Consider the following 16,040-nt stretch of genomic DNA (forward strand, 5'->3'; position numbering starts at 1 on the left):
CAGCAATCATCGGGGAAACGCAGACTGAAACCACCACGAGACACCCCCACACGCAAAGGGAAGGGCTGGATTGTTTATCTAAGTGTAAAACCAGGAACCAAGAGGTGGTGGGAATGGAGCTGACCTGAATCACTGAAGTGTGATCTCTGCGCTGCTCGGGGGGCAGGGCAGATGCTCCAATCACGAAGGAAACCACAGTATCTGGGAAAGTGAGACACACACCTACCATCCAATACAACCCGGAACGTCACTTCCGGGCATGAACTCGAGGGAAACGAAGGCTTCTGCCCGGGCAAAGACTTGCACACAAATGCTCCTAGCAGCTTAACTCACGATGGCCCCACACTGAAAACCCAAGTGAAACAACAAAGAGGACGTGGATAAGCGGAAGTTGGTACATCATGCCCTAGAATAGTACGCAGAAACTAAAAGGAAGTTAATTACTGACACACACAAAGACGGGAACCTCAAAATCCTTAGGCTGATGCCTGAAGCCGGACGCAAAAGAGTTGATGCCCCGAGTCCATTTGTATGCAACCCTACAAAATGAAAACTAGTGTCTGGGGGAGGGCAGAGGCCCTGGGGAAGAGGGGGCAGAGAGGACAGGGAAGTGGGGGGGGTCCAGGAGAACTGGGGTGACAACCATGTCTGCATCGTCGCTGCTGTGGCAATTCTCAGAAGCAGAAACACCTCGGAACTCAACCAAGTTCTATTGTTTAAAGGGGCGTAGCTTACTGCATGTGAAGCACACTGCAGTAATGGGACTAAAGCCACAAGAGAAGAGGAAGAAAAGCAAACAAAAGATGGCAATAGAGTTCTTCACACGGTTCTCTGGAGATCGGATCGATCTGCTAAAAACTGTACATATTCAATGTATAAAATATGATGAGTTCATTCACAAAGGGTGAGCATGTGGGCTGAGCCTGGGAAATGCACAGGCAGAGCAGGGAGGAGGTCATTCCAAAAGCAGAGGCGGGCAGGAAAGTCTTCCGGGTCCTCTGCCCTCAACCACTGGCGCTTGGTCCTCTGGGCTGTAAGATGGGGGGGGCCTTGCCCCCGCCAGGGGAGATGGTGCTGTGGAAGGCTCGCATCCCTCCCGAATCCGTATCCTGAAGCCCTGATGGCTCGTGTGGCTGTATTTAGAGATGGGGCTTCTCAGGAAGTAATTCAGGTTAAAATGAGGTCCCACGGCTGGGGCCCTAACCTGATAGGATTAGTGCCCTTATGAGACACCAGAAAGCTGGCTCTGTCTCCACTTCCCCCTCTCCCCACCCCTCTCACGCTGTAAGGACACAGCAATAAGGGGCCCACCTGTAAGCCAGAAGAGGGTTCTTGCCAGGACCCCACCATGCTGACCCCATGTGATCTCGGGCTTTCAGCCTCCAGAAATAAATGTCTGCTGTTTAAGCCCCACCCCTGTGAGACTGCAGCTGCCCAGGTCCCGATGCCTGGGGTGTGCTGATGTGCTGATGACCCTCCACATTAAGTTCCACCACACATGGTGACTCTCAGACTACCCTCCAGGCCTGGCTTCTATCCCACTGGCAGCCCAAACCCCTCAATGGCCCAGCAGACACCCCAACCCAGAATTCTCCACCTCAACCCTCTCCAGTCTCCAAAGTCCTACGAGGGGCAGTTGAGCCTCCCAGCAGCTGGGCCAGGCTACAGAGCTTGGAGGCTTCACAACTCCTCTCTCGTTCCCATATCGGGTCCACCAGCAATCCCAGTGGCTCTGTCTTTGCCAAGTGCCCAGACTGACCTCTCCACCCCTTCTCCACCATCACCACCACCACCGGACCCAGAGCCTACAGGACTCTTTCAATTTCCTCCTGATGACTGCCCTGGATGGTCAGTCATCAGGAGGAAATTGGTCCCTGACGGAGGGAGGATGCTTCCTCCCTCCCCCTCATCTCTACACCTGAGCCAGTGTGGTCCCACACCAGCGCCTGTGCTTCCCCTGATTCAAACCCCATAACAGTTCCCAGAGGCACTTGGTAGAGCTGAGCCCTCCTAATGGCCAGCAAGGTCCTCCCCAGCTCCTCCTCTTCCTCCCTGGCTCCTGAATCCACCCTCCCCCTCCCTCCTCCATCACTACCTCTGGGCTCAGGGACCTCTCCTGCTGCCCTCCTTCTTCTGCCCCCCCCCCACAGCGCCCTCTACCACCCACTGGAAATGCGTGTTTCCTCCAACACTCCCCTGCTTTAAGCCCCTTTTGGGTTTTCCAGAACACAGAGGGCAAAGCCCAGACATCTCAGTGGCAGCAACCGCAGCTTCCCCGCCAGGGAACACGTCCACGTCACTCCCCGTCCCGTCCTGCAGGGCCTCCCGGGAGAACGGGCAAGCCACCCTAGAGCTCTCAGCAGGCCCTCAGGGCTCCGCGTCCCCAAGTCGCAGGAGGGAAGAAGCAGGCTTACGTTTAGCCCAGAAGGCTGACCTAGAGCCCGCAGCGCTGTGATAACAATCAAATACGCCCTGATCGCTACATTCCTAAGGGTCTCGTGACTCTTGTCCAACTCACCGACCACCCATACTGAGCTGAATGACAAGCACCAGAGAAATCTCATGAAAGTGGTTTCACGAGCAGGAAGTCGAAGAAAGACATTTATGACCTAATACTCCCTGCGCGTCCCCTGCCCCGAGCCCGACGAAGCAGATGGCCACTAGCTTCGTGCAGCCAAAGTGCAGCTCGTTCTGCGCACGGGTCCTGGCCCCAGGCGACTCCAACAAGCTCACTAAGCGTCACTGTACAGCAGCTCAGGAATTCTCTCTCTTAACCCTTGTGCTCCACAACCCCACAAGACCACACAGTTCCTGCTGTCCGGGGTCACCCTTCATTGTCCTAATTCCAGGTTGGCCTTCAAGACTCAGCTCTGGGGTCACGATCTCCTGGAAGTTTCCTTCATCACACGAGGCTGTTTAACCAAACATTCCGTGAGCATCTCAGGAGTGCCTGAAAGTGCGCCCCAGTGCTGGGTGGGGAGGGGGAGCTGCTTCAAAGGGCTTAGAGCCAGCATACTCTGTCCCACTCATTCAAAGCTTGGGATGGGGGGGTCCCTGGATAGCCGGTGTCTTCTGACAAACTCCTGAGGCGGGGGGGGGGGTTTGTTGATAAGCCCCTATCCTCTATGTTTGGAGCATAGCTGGTGTCTTGGGTGGTGAGAGCCCCTTCCAGCTGGGGGCTAACCCAGGGGTTCTCTGCCATCCCACCTGGAAGTTCTAATTCAATGATCATTGCCGTGTTCTCTTCCCAGTGGGTCTTCACACTCCTGAGAACCACTGGCCAGTCCAACGCTTTGACTTTACAGATAAGAAAACTGAGGCCAGGGGAGCCCAGATGAGGTGTTCAGGTCCCACAGAGTAGGATTTTCTGACACCCCGGGGGGATCTGATGTTTTTTTCTGACGTGCCCATGTCTTCCCAACACCATTATCCCTCTCAAGAAGGATGGATCGTGTGGGCTTCCCCAACTAAAGACGTTAGAAACTCAGAAATGTCGCCAAGTTTCAAGGCAGTGGGATCCCAGGTAGGGAGCTGGGAAAAGCAATCCCCCCCACGCCCACCCCCTCCCTGGCAGGAGGAACAAAAGAGGGCCTTCTCCCCAGAAAACAAAACTGAACTACTCTCCCACGCCATCTAGTGGCACCGAGAGGTAGCGGGGAAGGACGAAGCTGATGGGTTCAAAGTCATTGGAGTGTCCACCAGGGAAAGGGGCCTGCAGTCAACCGCACACAGGGGGAGGTCCTCAGGCCAGACGTCCCGTGGATGCAGGTGGCCACAGGACTGTCACCCAAGAGATGAGACTTGAGGAAAGGTGGGAATTACATTAACTCAACTTTTTCCCGAGAAAGCAAAAAGTTAGGAATGGAGGTCCCTCAAAAAAATTAAACAGAGAATTACCATCTGGCCCAGCGATCCTGCTTCCACGGGTACAGGCCCCAGAGGACTGAAAGTGGACACTCGAACGGGGATTTGTACACACGTGTTCATCGCAGCTCTGTTCCTAACAGCCTAAAGGTGGAAATGACCGCGTGTCCACCCCCGGATGGACAGAGAAATGAAACGTGAAATGTACACAGGGCGAGATGCGGTTCTGCCTTCAAAAGGAAGGAGACGTGTACAGGCGACAGGATGGGGGAACCCACCATGATGTGGTGCTCAGTGAAATGAGCCAGCGATGCACACAGAAATGCTGCAGGATCCCGCTTCCGTGGTACAGACAAGAGTTGAATTCATGGAGAGGGAGAGTAGACCAGTGGCCGTGAGGGGCTGGCGGAGGGGGATGGGGACTTTGCGTGTCGTGGGGACCGAGTTCAGTTTGGGAAGATAGAAACGTTCTGGAGACGGGTGGTTGCACAACGCTGTGAGTGCACTTAGTATCTCTGAACTGTGCACTTGAAATGGTTAAAAAAGGGAGGTTTTATGTCCTGTGTATTTTGCTACAATGTGTGTGGGGGGGTTGGGCGTAAAAGCCAAAGTGGTGAGTCAGGCTGAGTTGAGCATCACTCCCCAGAACAGGACAGTCATTTCTCCATCCATTCAGGTGCCCAGTCATCAGCACACAGTGACATGACCACAGGCCAAAGCCTGTTCTAGGCACTGGAGCTCCAGCGTCAAAACCAGACAGATACAAGGTCTTGTCGGGGTAGAGCCTACAGTCCATTAACAGCCAGTAAATAAGCCAGAGGGAGAAATGAGGATGTTGCTTTAGAAAAACAAAGTGAGGCCAGGCCGGGGGCTGTTATCCTATTAGGGAGGGAAGGGAGGGCCTTTCTGACACAGTGACGTTTGAAAAAGGGCTCTGAAGACGGTGAAGGAGTACATGGTGTCAGGGGAAGGGGGTCAAGGCAAAGGGCTGGAGTGGGGGTGGGGGAGCAGTGGAGCAGAGAGGAGGCCCTTGGGTCAGATCATGCAAGGCCTTGCTCACCACTGTGAGGACGCTGGCTTTCCCCATAAATGAGAAGGAAGCCACCGGGGCGGGGGGTAGTTTGGGCAGAGGAGGGTCTTGGGATGTAGCAGGATCACCGGGCTGCTGTGGGGGAGCAGACCGGAGAGAGCAGGTAGAGCAGAAAGACCAGGCAGGAGGCTCTTGGAAGTCCAGGCAGGAGATAATGAGAGCGTGAAGAAGGAGGCGGGTAAATGGGCCAATGAGGAGTGCTCTGATTCTGGATCTGTCGGCAGAGTCGTGGGATTTCCGGAGACCTTGGGGGTGGGTGAGAGGAAGACATGAGTCAAGGGTAACTCCCACGTGTTGGGCTTTTGTCCTAAGTGTCTAGAAGGTTGGGGCCATCCAATTACTGAGATGCAAAGGCAGAGAGAGGTGAGGGTTTGGGGAAAGAAAAATAAAAAATACCCTTTGGACATACTGAGTCTGAGATGGTTTTATGATGTCCACGGGGGGCGTGGAAGAGACGTGGCAGTCCAGTGCTTGGGGACAAGTCCAGGCTGTGACAGGCTGGCGGATGAATCCGCAATGAGATCACACGGGGAATGAGTGTGGATGTGGAGGGATGAGTCGGTATGCGGACGCTGCAGAGATGGAAAGACTCTGGGAAGGAGCCTAGGAAGGGCATTGGGGAACGGAAGGATAGCAGGAGAGTGGGACGTCCTAGAAGCCAAGAGAAGAGTATGTTTCACAGAGAGAGTGGTTGCTTTGAATCAAATGCTGCTGTTGGGTCAAGTTGATGAGGACCTGGTGACTGACCATTAGATTTGGTGACATGGAGGTCATTGACCTTGATGAGTGGGTTAGACCTTGACAGATGGGGATTGGAGTCAGATGGTCTAATTGTGTCGTTCCCGCATTTGAGAACCAAGGTTATTGGTGGGGAAGAAAAGAGATGCATGGAAAAGCAAGCAAGCCAGTGAAAGAAAGGTAGAGGGAGGGAGGGAGGGTAGAGGGAGGAAGGGAAGGTAGAGGGAGGGAGGGAAGGTAGAGGGAGGGAGGGAGGGTAGAGGGAGGGAGGGAAAGTAGAGGGAGGGAGGGAGGGTAGAGGGAGGGAGGGAGGGAGGGAGGAAGGAGAGTAGGAAGGAAGCAAGCAAATAACAAGCAGACCAAAGACGACAGCACCCACAGTCCTGCCAAAGGGAGGGACACCAGGTGTGTGGTGCGTGCGGCAAACACAGCTGACGGAGGAACGTGCTGGACAGCAGCACAAGAGGACATTTCACAAAATATCTAAACGGCAGGAAACACCACGGGTCAAGCAGCCCCAGTCCTTATCAGATCAACCGTAAAGGAAAAAGGAAAACCTTAAAAAAAAAAAAAAACATGGAGAGGAAACTTGTTGATTATTTAAAGAAGTAAAAAACATATTTAAACCATTAGCTGGCAAAAGGCAAAGTGTAGCGTTCAGGGATGCCCGCTCGTATGATAAAATGATCAAGAAATGTGGGAAAGTGATTATGATAAAAGCCGAGCTAAGCTACCCCTAGCCCTCAGAGGGGAAGGGAGGGACCGCGCTTGGGACGGGCACTCGGTGGTTTTGTGGGAGTGTTGGCCATGTTCTGTTTCCTGACCGGGTGGGGGTTAAAAGGGTGTCGGTTTTCTTGCTGCTGTGACTTATGAAGGTGCACAATTGTCCCCTTGGAGGGCATGTCGGAAACACGATGGGTGTTCTTGTTGCCACTTTGACGGGGTTACCTCAGGCCTTTTGTGGCTGGGACCAAGTCTGCTAGATGTCCCTCCAGGCACAAGGACAATCTCACACAAAAAAGAATGGTCCCGTGTCTCCTGTGTTTTTCCAAACGTCCTGGTGGACATTAACACAGGTGGGGAAAAAGTGTTTATAATTATCTGAGACTAAACGTTCACATATGCACACAAAGATTTTTACATATTAATTATAAGCCACTAAGCAATTGGAGGGAAGACTATTTCTGTGTCTTTGCCGGAGTTTCACCAAACGTTGACTGTTCTGAACTCTCCCGCCACTGCCTACCACGAGCCTGTGGCACCCATCACTGTCACCTGCCTAGAACAGTTCACGTCCATCGCTGTCCCATTCCTGACAATTCTCCAAACACTGTGCGGGCGTGAGCTTCTGCTACTCCGTTATGTCTTTCGGTGGACTCAAACCTAAGTGTTTCTATGCTGGGGAATGCATTTGATTATCAATCACTTTCATTTCTCCCTCATATTATAGTTAGGGCATTATGCTTTTTTTCCCTTCAAAACTGTGTTATAAGAAAGTAGAATTATCTGTGAATTTCATTTCAGCACACCAATAAGTGTGTGACAAAGTATTTATTAGCTGACTAATCCCACTTACATAAGGCATCTAAAGTAGTCAGATTCATAGAAATAGATAGCAGGTGGTAGATCTCGGGGCCAGGGGGGACGGGGATGGAAAACGAGAGTCATTGAATGTACAGAGATTTAGTTCTGCCGGTTGAAAACTTCTGGAGATCTGCTTCACAACAATGTGAACATATTTAGTACTATTGGGCTATGCATTTAAAAACGGCTAAAATGGTAATTTTTTATTTTATCATTTTTATTGAAATGTCATTGAAAGATGCTCATATTTACGTTGTGGGTTTCCTAACCTTATTTTTTTTTCAAATGTTATTAAAAGGAGGTAGTGGTTTCGATTGGTTTAAGAACAACGATCTTTATAAGGGTCCACATACCAAAACAAGTGTCATAACGTGGTCATCTGACCCAGCCATTCCGCTCCCTGATATGGTCCCAAACAAACTTAAAGCGAGGACTCGAACAGCCATAACCCACGATCACAGCAGCACCGTTCATCATAATCAGAAGGCGAAAGATCCCGGCTGTCCACCAGCAACTGAACGCATAGACAACATACAGTCTATGCCTACAATGGAATATTATCCAGCCCTAAAAAGAAATCAAATCCTGACATGCTACAACGTGGAGGAAGTTCTAGACACATGCTAAGTGAAATAGGCCAGGTACAAAAGGACAGACTTGGTGTGACTTCACTTACATGAGGTCTCTGAAACGGGCAAATTCATAGGGATGGAGAGGAGACCAGCGCTAAGTAGGGGCCAGGGGAAGGGAGACGGGAGGTTGTGTCATGGGGACAGGGTTTCAGTTTGGGAGGATGAAAAAGTTCTGGAGGTGGAGGGTGGTGACGGCTGCAAGCCCAGGGGAAGGCGAATGCTGCAGATTGTACACTTAAAAATGGTGAAAACGCAGGGAAAGCTGGGGGGAGGGTGCGTGAAGCAGAAAAGGGGAACTGGGAGTACACTCACTGCGATGACGGCTCGGGACTGTGTAGAATTGTTAACTCACTCATCGCACACCTGAGATGAATATCACACCATATGTTCATTCTACTTCGATAACAACTTTAAGTAACGAGAAAAGGACATACATAATGGAAGCCCCCTGTTAAGAGAGGTCTTAAGGATCTCAAAATCATATTCATATCAAGAGCGCATCCGTGTGATATCACCATGTCATTCTGTTATCGGTAATAAGTAAGCTGCATACATTTTCTTAGGGAAAAAATGGTCACAATGTTGACATCACAATATAAAGGGAGGTGGGAAACATTATTAGAAAACGATCCAAACCGTCTTCAGCAGAACAGTAGCTCTGCTTTTATTTTTTCTCATCTGAGTAGACACAAGCTTCATCTTCTGCTTAAAAATCACCGACAATTTGTCTAAATGCAGATTCCTGGGCTCCTCCCAACGTTCCCATGTGGTTGGCCCCTAAGTCACTCCTTGAGAGTGAAAGTCCCTTGTGGACTCTGGTCTGCTATGGACGTCTGGCTGAGTCACAGACAGAAAGGCGTTGCTTTCCTGCCTGGAGCGCCCACCGGTCCCCACGCTGCAGCAGGTGGTGGCCGGGGGGGGCGAGAGGAGGATGGTGTGGAAGGACTTTGTGCCAACAAGCAAGACTCCAAGCTCTGTCCCACCCATTCGCTCACACTTTCGTTCAGTGAGTCTCCAGCACCCATTATGCGACTACTCGTGGGACTGGGGGGTGGGCCACTCACCTGTCCTGCTTCGGTTTCCTGATCTAAGGAACATGCATGACATCAACTGTCTTGGCAGGTCGTCGTGATAGACTGATTGACGCAGCTGAAGAATTTAGGACAGGGTGGTCCGTGGCCCACAGAGAGGGCTTGGTGGGGTAATGGCTGTCTCCATCATCAGGATTCTCTAATGGGGAGCATCGGGGAGTGGGTGTGTTTTCTCGAGAGGTGGGACTTGACTTAGACCTCACAGCAGAGTGGGACGTGGCTGCACGCTTATGATACTGTGAGCACTTATATGGCCCTCCCTCTGCTCTTTACACACAGCACAAAGGGGTTACCGAGAAAGGGTGGGGGTTGGGTGTCAGCCACACAGAACCTTGTCTTGGAAATACAGAAAAGGACTCAGTAATATTTATGAGCCCATTAAGCGCAGATTGGAGTTCCAGGAAAAGGGGGGGCCCATATTTGTCATGCCAGATTTCTAGAAAGAATGGCCTGATGATACTCCCTTCTCGCCCCCACCCACCCTTCCACCCCTGGCCCCCTCCCCCTCCCCTACAAGCTCTCAATGGACTGTTTAGACCTTAACAACTCTGGAGAGCTATTATGATCTATCAGGTGAAAAAATCATTTGCTTTACAAAGTGGTGTGTGTGATTTTCACCATTGACCGTAATAGCAACAGAGAATCATTTCAGCCGGCTGAGTGCATAATCTGTGTGCTAAACTTCTCTAAGCAGGGATTTACACAATGGAGGAAAATAGCCCCCTGGGACCCACTCAGCACCGCGGAATAAACAGCCTTTCGTGGACGGGCTGAGTATGAGCCAGAACCATCACTCAGGGCTCACACCGTGGTCGCTCTGGAAGACCACCGAACGCCCAGAAACTGTCTTCGAAAATCCTTTTATGGTAAGGTGGGGGGTGGGGGGGCTCCAGGGATCAGGCACCCCACCAGCAAAGAGACTAAAGGTTCTCATGTGCCATCAGCCAGCAAGAGGGAAAACGGAGAGGAGCCAGCCCAAGGACAGATGTACCCCTTGCTTTTCCCTCCTTCATCACGGCCCCACCCCAGCCTCCAGCTCCCCTCTCCCCGCCCTCCGGGACTCACCAGATCACAGCCACACTGGCTTCCTTGCTTTTTATGGACCATGCCCTTGCCCACCTCAGGGCCTTTGCACTTGCTACTGGAAGAACTCCCAAGTTGCCCCTCTCTGAAGCCTCCCCTTCTATTGCTCCATCTTATCACCTGCTTCCTGAGTTTTAGGTCTCTTTGTGTATCACAGCACTTCTCCCAACCACAGTCAAATCTCTGGGTTCAGGAACATCTTCTGTCTTGCTCCTACCATCTCCCCAGGGCCCAACACAGTGTCTGGCATACAGTTGCGGCTCAATAAATATTTGTCCAGTGAACAAAAGAACCAAACACAGATCATGTCTTGTTATTTTCACAGAGCCTACCTCCGTCTGACCTAAGCTTGTTCATTTATTTGTTTACGGGTTGGCTGGGGCTCTCCCCTCACTGGAATGGAAACTGCAGGAAGGCCGGCACCCTCTCCGGCTTGGCCCCCGCTGCACCCCCAGCCCCTGGAGCCGTGCCAGGCACAGGGCAGAGCGTTAGTGAATTGATGCTGGACGTTGTGTGGCTGCTGATGAAATTCTGTCATTGTACCAAATTCTGTCACTGTACCGATTCTTGAAAAAAATGTTTTTATATTGGATACTGTTCAAAAATTCAACACATTTTGTGGTGTGGTTGATCCCATACACATGTGCGCAGGGGCGCACACAATCCTCTTGTTAACCTGCACAGTGGGTTTGGACCAAGTATTTCGTCCTTCTGGGCCAAAGGCAGCATCTGCGTAATGAGACGGCTACGCTCGCCGGCTTCGGAGGCTCCTCCAGCTCCGGTCTCCTACCATGCCGTACGTACGTGGGTTCAAGCCACTCTGTGCCAGCACACTGACTTCAGTCCCTGGGTGGATTCAGGTACTTCCTGGGTACCTGGTGCTAGGTGACCCCTGGTGCCAGGTCCCATCCAGATACTTCCAAGGAGATGTTGTGGAAGCTCCACGGCTCACCCTGGAGTCAGAATCCCGGCCGCTCTCTGAGTGAGGAAGATGGACCTTGCCCTCCGACTCTGCCACCGTGGAAATGAATGGGCCCAGGACGTTCCCTATTTAATAACTTGATGGCCAGGTGACCCCTCTGAGGCCCTCCTGAACATGCCTGCTTGGCTTGTGGTCTGGCTGTTTCCATCCCGCAGCCGACCACCCTGGAGTCAACAGCTCCACCAGGCAGGACACCCGCCCAACCGCTCGACAGGTTAAAAATACCAGACTGGCTGGTGACCTCCGGTCTTTTGTGTCTGAGTCAAAAAGGTCCAACCCAATCCCTAAGTAGCCACTCGGCACCTGTGGCACGATTGATGCTGAAGACTTAGTCTTTGCTCTCCGGAACTCAACATCAGGGCAGGGAGACAAAACATACGTGAAAAGTTGCGTTAGAAAGCAAAGATTTAAAAAGAGAAAGAGGAAGGAAGAGAGGGGAAGGGAGGGAAGGGAAGGGGAGGGGAGGGGAAGGACCTAGCAGCCCAGTAGAAAATGAGCAAAGAATATGAAAAAGCAGTCCCCAGAAGAGGAAACTCAAATGCTCATAAACATGAGATGCTCAACTCCGCTGATAATGGAAGATCTTCAGAGGTGTGGCACAGTCAGAGTCACAGTGAAATCTGAAAAGACCAGAGAACAGAGGCTACCCCTCGGCATAGGCACGAGTGCGCCAGGGCCTCGCTAACATCGCTGGGGGCTGCGCACCCTTCCAGCTCGCGACTCCGCCAGACAGAACCGCGCCCACGCTCCCAAGGAGACACGGAAAGGACGTTCACAGCAGCACTGTTTTCACATTTGCATGAGACAGACCCGAGCCTCTGAGGGGTCGTCCACCGTGTGATGGGATTCTAGACGGTGATTTAACACATGAACCGCATCTGCACGGAACCACATGGCCTGTCCTCTGAGCAGGCTGGGTGACGAAAGAAGGTTCCAGAACAATGGAGTCCGTATAATACCATTCTCGCACAACCTAAAACATGGAACCCATGGCACGTCCTGTTTATGACGCCTGCCTGTGCAGGAGAGCCGCCAAAACACTCACGGGAGGGTACTGTGGGCGGGAGGAGGAGGGGGCTAAGGGTGGAACGTTTGTTGTATCACTAGTGGTTTACATCCTTAAAAACACAGCAGAGAGATTAGAGATAGAACAAAGGAATTGCCCTGGTGCTGACTATCCTGGTGTCCATTGGGAAAAGGCATCGAGAAGATGCGACTGCCAGTCGACCCATGAGCTGGACCCAGGCGATCACACCCCCTCACCCATCCTTGGAATGTGGGTTCTGCTTGGCCTTTGCCCTCCCAGAGGCTGCTGCAAGGACACAGCCTTGAGGCAGGGTCGTGGTGTTGAGGACACCTGCACAGTACGCATCTGTCTCTGTCTGAACTTCAAAGATGTGGCCGGCGGGGATGACTTGTCTTGCTTCCACCCAAGACAAGCCTCGGATAGAATGTCCTTTTGCTTATGAAAACTGCCACCTGCCGGCCTGGAAGAGCCTGGCTCTTTCTTCTGTCTCCCCTGGCCCTCTGTGTGCAAGGGGCCACTTTCAGATTCCACCGGGAAGCTCCCGAAAGGGTCGAGAACCAACAGCACCTCTTTTGTTACCTCTGGTGCTCTTCCATATATTTTAAGAATTTCAAAATTAAGCACTTTTAAAACAAAAAAGGTAAATAATTCTCCTGAAAAATGTAAGAGAAATATTGCTCCTTAATATAACAGTAGGAAGCCTGAATAGGGCCGTGGGGGATCCTTTATTAAATAACCTCTTGGTGTTAGGAGCCAACTGCATCGTGAAGGAGACTGAGATAAGGGCCTGGGCAGGCTTGGCCGGAGAGGTGGAGTCCAGACTGGGTCGTGAAGAACGGCGTCCAGCCTGGGTTCTCTGGAAGCAGATGTTGAGACAGAATGTGGGGTACCAGATGTTTCTTTAGGGACCCACACTGTGAGGGGTGCCCCTGTGGCTCAGTGGGCTAAGCCTCTGCCTTCAGCTCAGGTCATGATCTCAGGGTCCTGGGATCGAGCCCCACGTTGGGCTCCACGCTCAGCATGGAGTCTGCTTCAGATTCTCTCTCCCTCTCCTTCTGCCCCTTTCACTCGTGCTCGCTCTCTCTCTCTCTCTCTCTCTCTAAGACAGACAAATAAAACTTAAAAAAAAAAAATCCACACTGTGAAAGCAAGGAGAGGCAGGAGCAGCACTAGACAGAAGCAGCACTGTGCCTGCCCAGTAAGGCCAAGGCCTACTGTTATCAGGCCTGTGTGCCCCGCTCACTGGGTCACTGAACGAGAGCTGCCTGGAAAGGGTGTGGCTTTGGCAAGGGGGTTCTCAGATGCCGACACTTGGAGGCTGGCTGTGGCCACTCCCTGTGCTCCCCGGGCCTGCCCGAAAGCCTCGCTCCGTGCCCACCACACAGACGACATTTTCTAAATAGACTTTACTTATTTTAAAAGTAGTTTTAGGCTCACAGTAGAGCTGAACAGAAAGTACAGAGCGTTCCCACGCACAGCCTCCCCCATCACAGCCATCCTGCAGCGGAGCAGCAAACTACTTACAATGAATGAACCTGCACTGATGTGTCGTTCTCACCCGAAGGCCACAGGTGACGTGAGGGTTCAGTCCTAGTCTTGTGCATTCTATGGGCCTGGACAAAAGCATAATGACACGTATCCACCCTTACAGGATTATCCAGAGTAGTCTCGCTGCCCTAAAACTCCGCTGTGCTCTGCCTATTCACCCCTCCCTCCTCCAACCCTTGGCAGTTACAGATCTCTTCAGTGTCCCCATGGTTTCCTTTTCCAGAATGCCACAGAATTGGACTTGTGCAGTAGGCATGTGGTCTTTCTAGGCTTTCTAGGCGTTTAAGGTTCCTCCGTGTCTCACATGGCTTCAGAGCTCATTTCTTTTAGCGCTGAATAATGCAGGCATCTTCTGCATTTTAGAGGGTTGCGTTACATCACGTTGCTTTTATGAAGGCCTGTATTAGTACCTGTTTTTGCTAAAGAAAAGAAAGCTGAAAACGACTATTGCTTTTCCCAAAAAGAAGGGGGAGGTGTTGGAGGATGAGGAGGGAGGAGGAGGAGAACAACAACAACGTAAAATAGGGTTTAGTGGTTATTCATTGAGGCAGTACACACCCTGAGCAGCGGGAATGGGGCTGCCAAGGTCCCGCCTGGGGACCATAGTCAGCATCTCAGCATCAAGCTGCCAGAGCTTTGAACTGTGAGCATCGGTGCTATATCTTGAGTTATTTTGTGTATGTGTTGGCCAGATATGTCCCAAGTTATCAGGAATGGGTAAGAAAGGTTATTTTGGGGATCTGGAAATGCTCAAAAATTTTCCCATCTCTGGGGTGCCTGGGTGGCTCAGTGGGTTAAAGCCTCTGCCTTCGGCTCTGGTCATGATCCCAGGGTCCTGGGATGGAGCCCCGCATCGGGCTCTCTGCTCAGCAGAGAGCCTGCTTCCCCTCTCTCTCTGCGTGCCTGCCTCTACCCCTGCTTGTGATCTCTGTCTATCCAATAAATAAACAAAATTTTTAAGTGATTTAAAGCCTCTGCCTTCGGCTCAGGTCATGATCACAGAGTCCTGGGACTGAGCCCCGCATCAGGCTCTCTGATCAGCATGGAGCCTGCTTCCTCCTCTCTCTCTGCCTGTCTCTCTGCCTACTTGTGATCTGTCAAATAGATAAATAAAATCTTTAAAAAAAATTTCCCATCTAAATCAATGGTAATTGCTTCATTGCTTCACACCATTTTGGCTTCCACACTTTCATCGGAACATCCTCATTTCGCGGCGGGGGGACCCTGCATTCCACTGTCTGGACACACCAATTTGCTTATCCATTCCCTGAAGAACGTCTTGGCTGCTTCCCAGTGGCGGTGATGATGGATCAAGCCGCTGTAAACATCCGTGTGCAGATTTTTGTGTAAACAGAGTTCTCAATTCCTTTGCGTAAACGCCGAGCGCTGGATCGTAGTGGGAACACACGCTTAGCTTCGCCAGAAGCCGCCCGGATGTCTCCTCCAGAGGCTGCGGCGGTCTGCGCTCCCGCCAGCCGTGAGCGCCGGTGTTGCTTCACGTCCTCGCTAGCACGGGGGTGGTCTTCTGTCTTCGTGGATCTCCGAGTAGCTCCACAACAGCGCTCTCTCACGGCAGGCCACACGGGGCTCTCCGCACCAGGTCACAGGGTGGTGGCAGCTCTCGCCCAAGAAAGTCCCAGCCATCCTCCTCCTCCTTCTTCCGCCTTCCTTCCTGGATCTCTTTCTCCACGCCTTCATGGGTTGAGGGGCCAAGGGCCACGAAAATAGTTCCCGAACTTGTCTTTATAAACTCTCCAGAGTGAGATCTAGCATCAGGCTTTGACAATCTACGGCATCTTCGGGTCGCCCTTGAAATCGCAACGTTAATGGGCTGTTACCTCTCAACGAAACCGTCCTGGGCTGTCCTGGGAGGTAACACGAGAGAGGAAAATCTGGGACCAGGTGCCGTGGTTTCCACTAACCACCCAACTGCACTGTTGCAAAGAAATTCAAACAGCAGAGAATCACGGATGTGTTTTTGGCCCTGCTGGACAGAAAGGAAACCAGGCACCCCATCGGTTCCCACCTTTCTCTTATTTATACCATACACCTTTCTCCCAGAAACATTATGTGATTTTTCCAACATTTGTTCTCCTTTGGAAATAGAATTCTGTTTCCTTTCGTCTGTTAATGAGAAGGGCCTCTTTCTGTTCAAGGGCATGCCATGTTCATTAAGGTAGTTAAGAGTCCATGCTCAGTAATGCATCCTTTCCTGTGTCCCTTGTCTGAACTGAGACCCCAAAAGAGGGATTCGATGCCCAGAGTTTATTTGGGAACGGTGTCAGCTTCCTAGGGCTGTTGCAACAATTTACCACAGCCCAGGTGGCTTATAACAAAAGAAGTGAAGAGAAGTACTCCCTCACGGTTCTGGAGGTTAGAAGTCTGAAATCAAGCTGCCAAC

The sequence above is a fragment of the Lutra lutra genome, chromosome 8, assembly GCF_902655055.1.
Source record: "Lutra lutra chromosome 8, mLutLut1.2, whole genome shotgun sequence".
Lineage (NCBI taxonomy): Eukaryota > Metazoa > Chordata > Mammalia > Carnivora > Mustelidae > Lutra > Lutra lutra.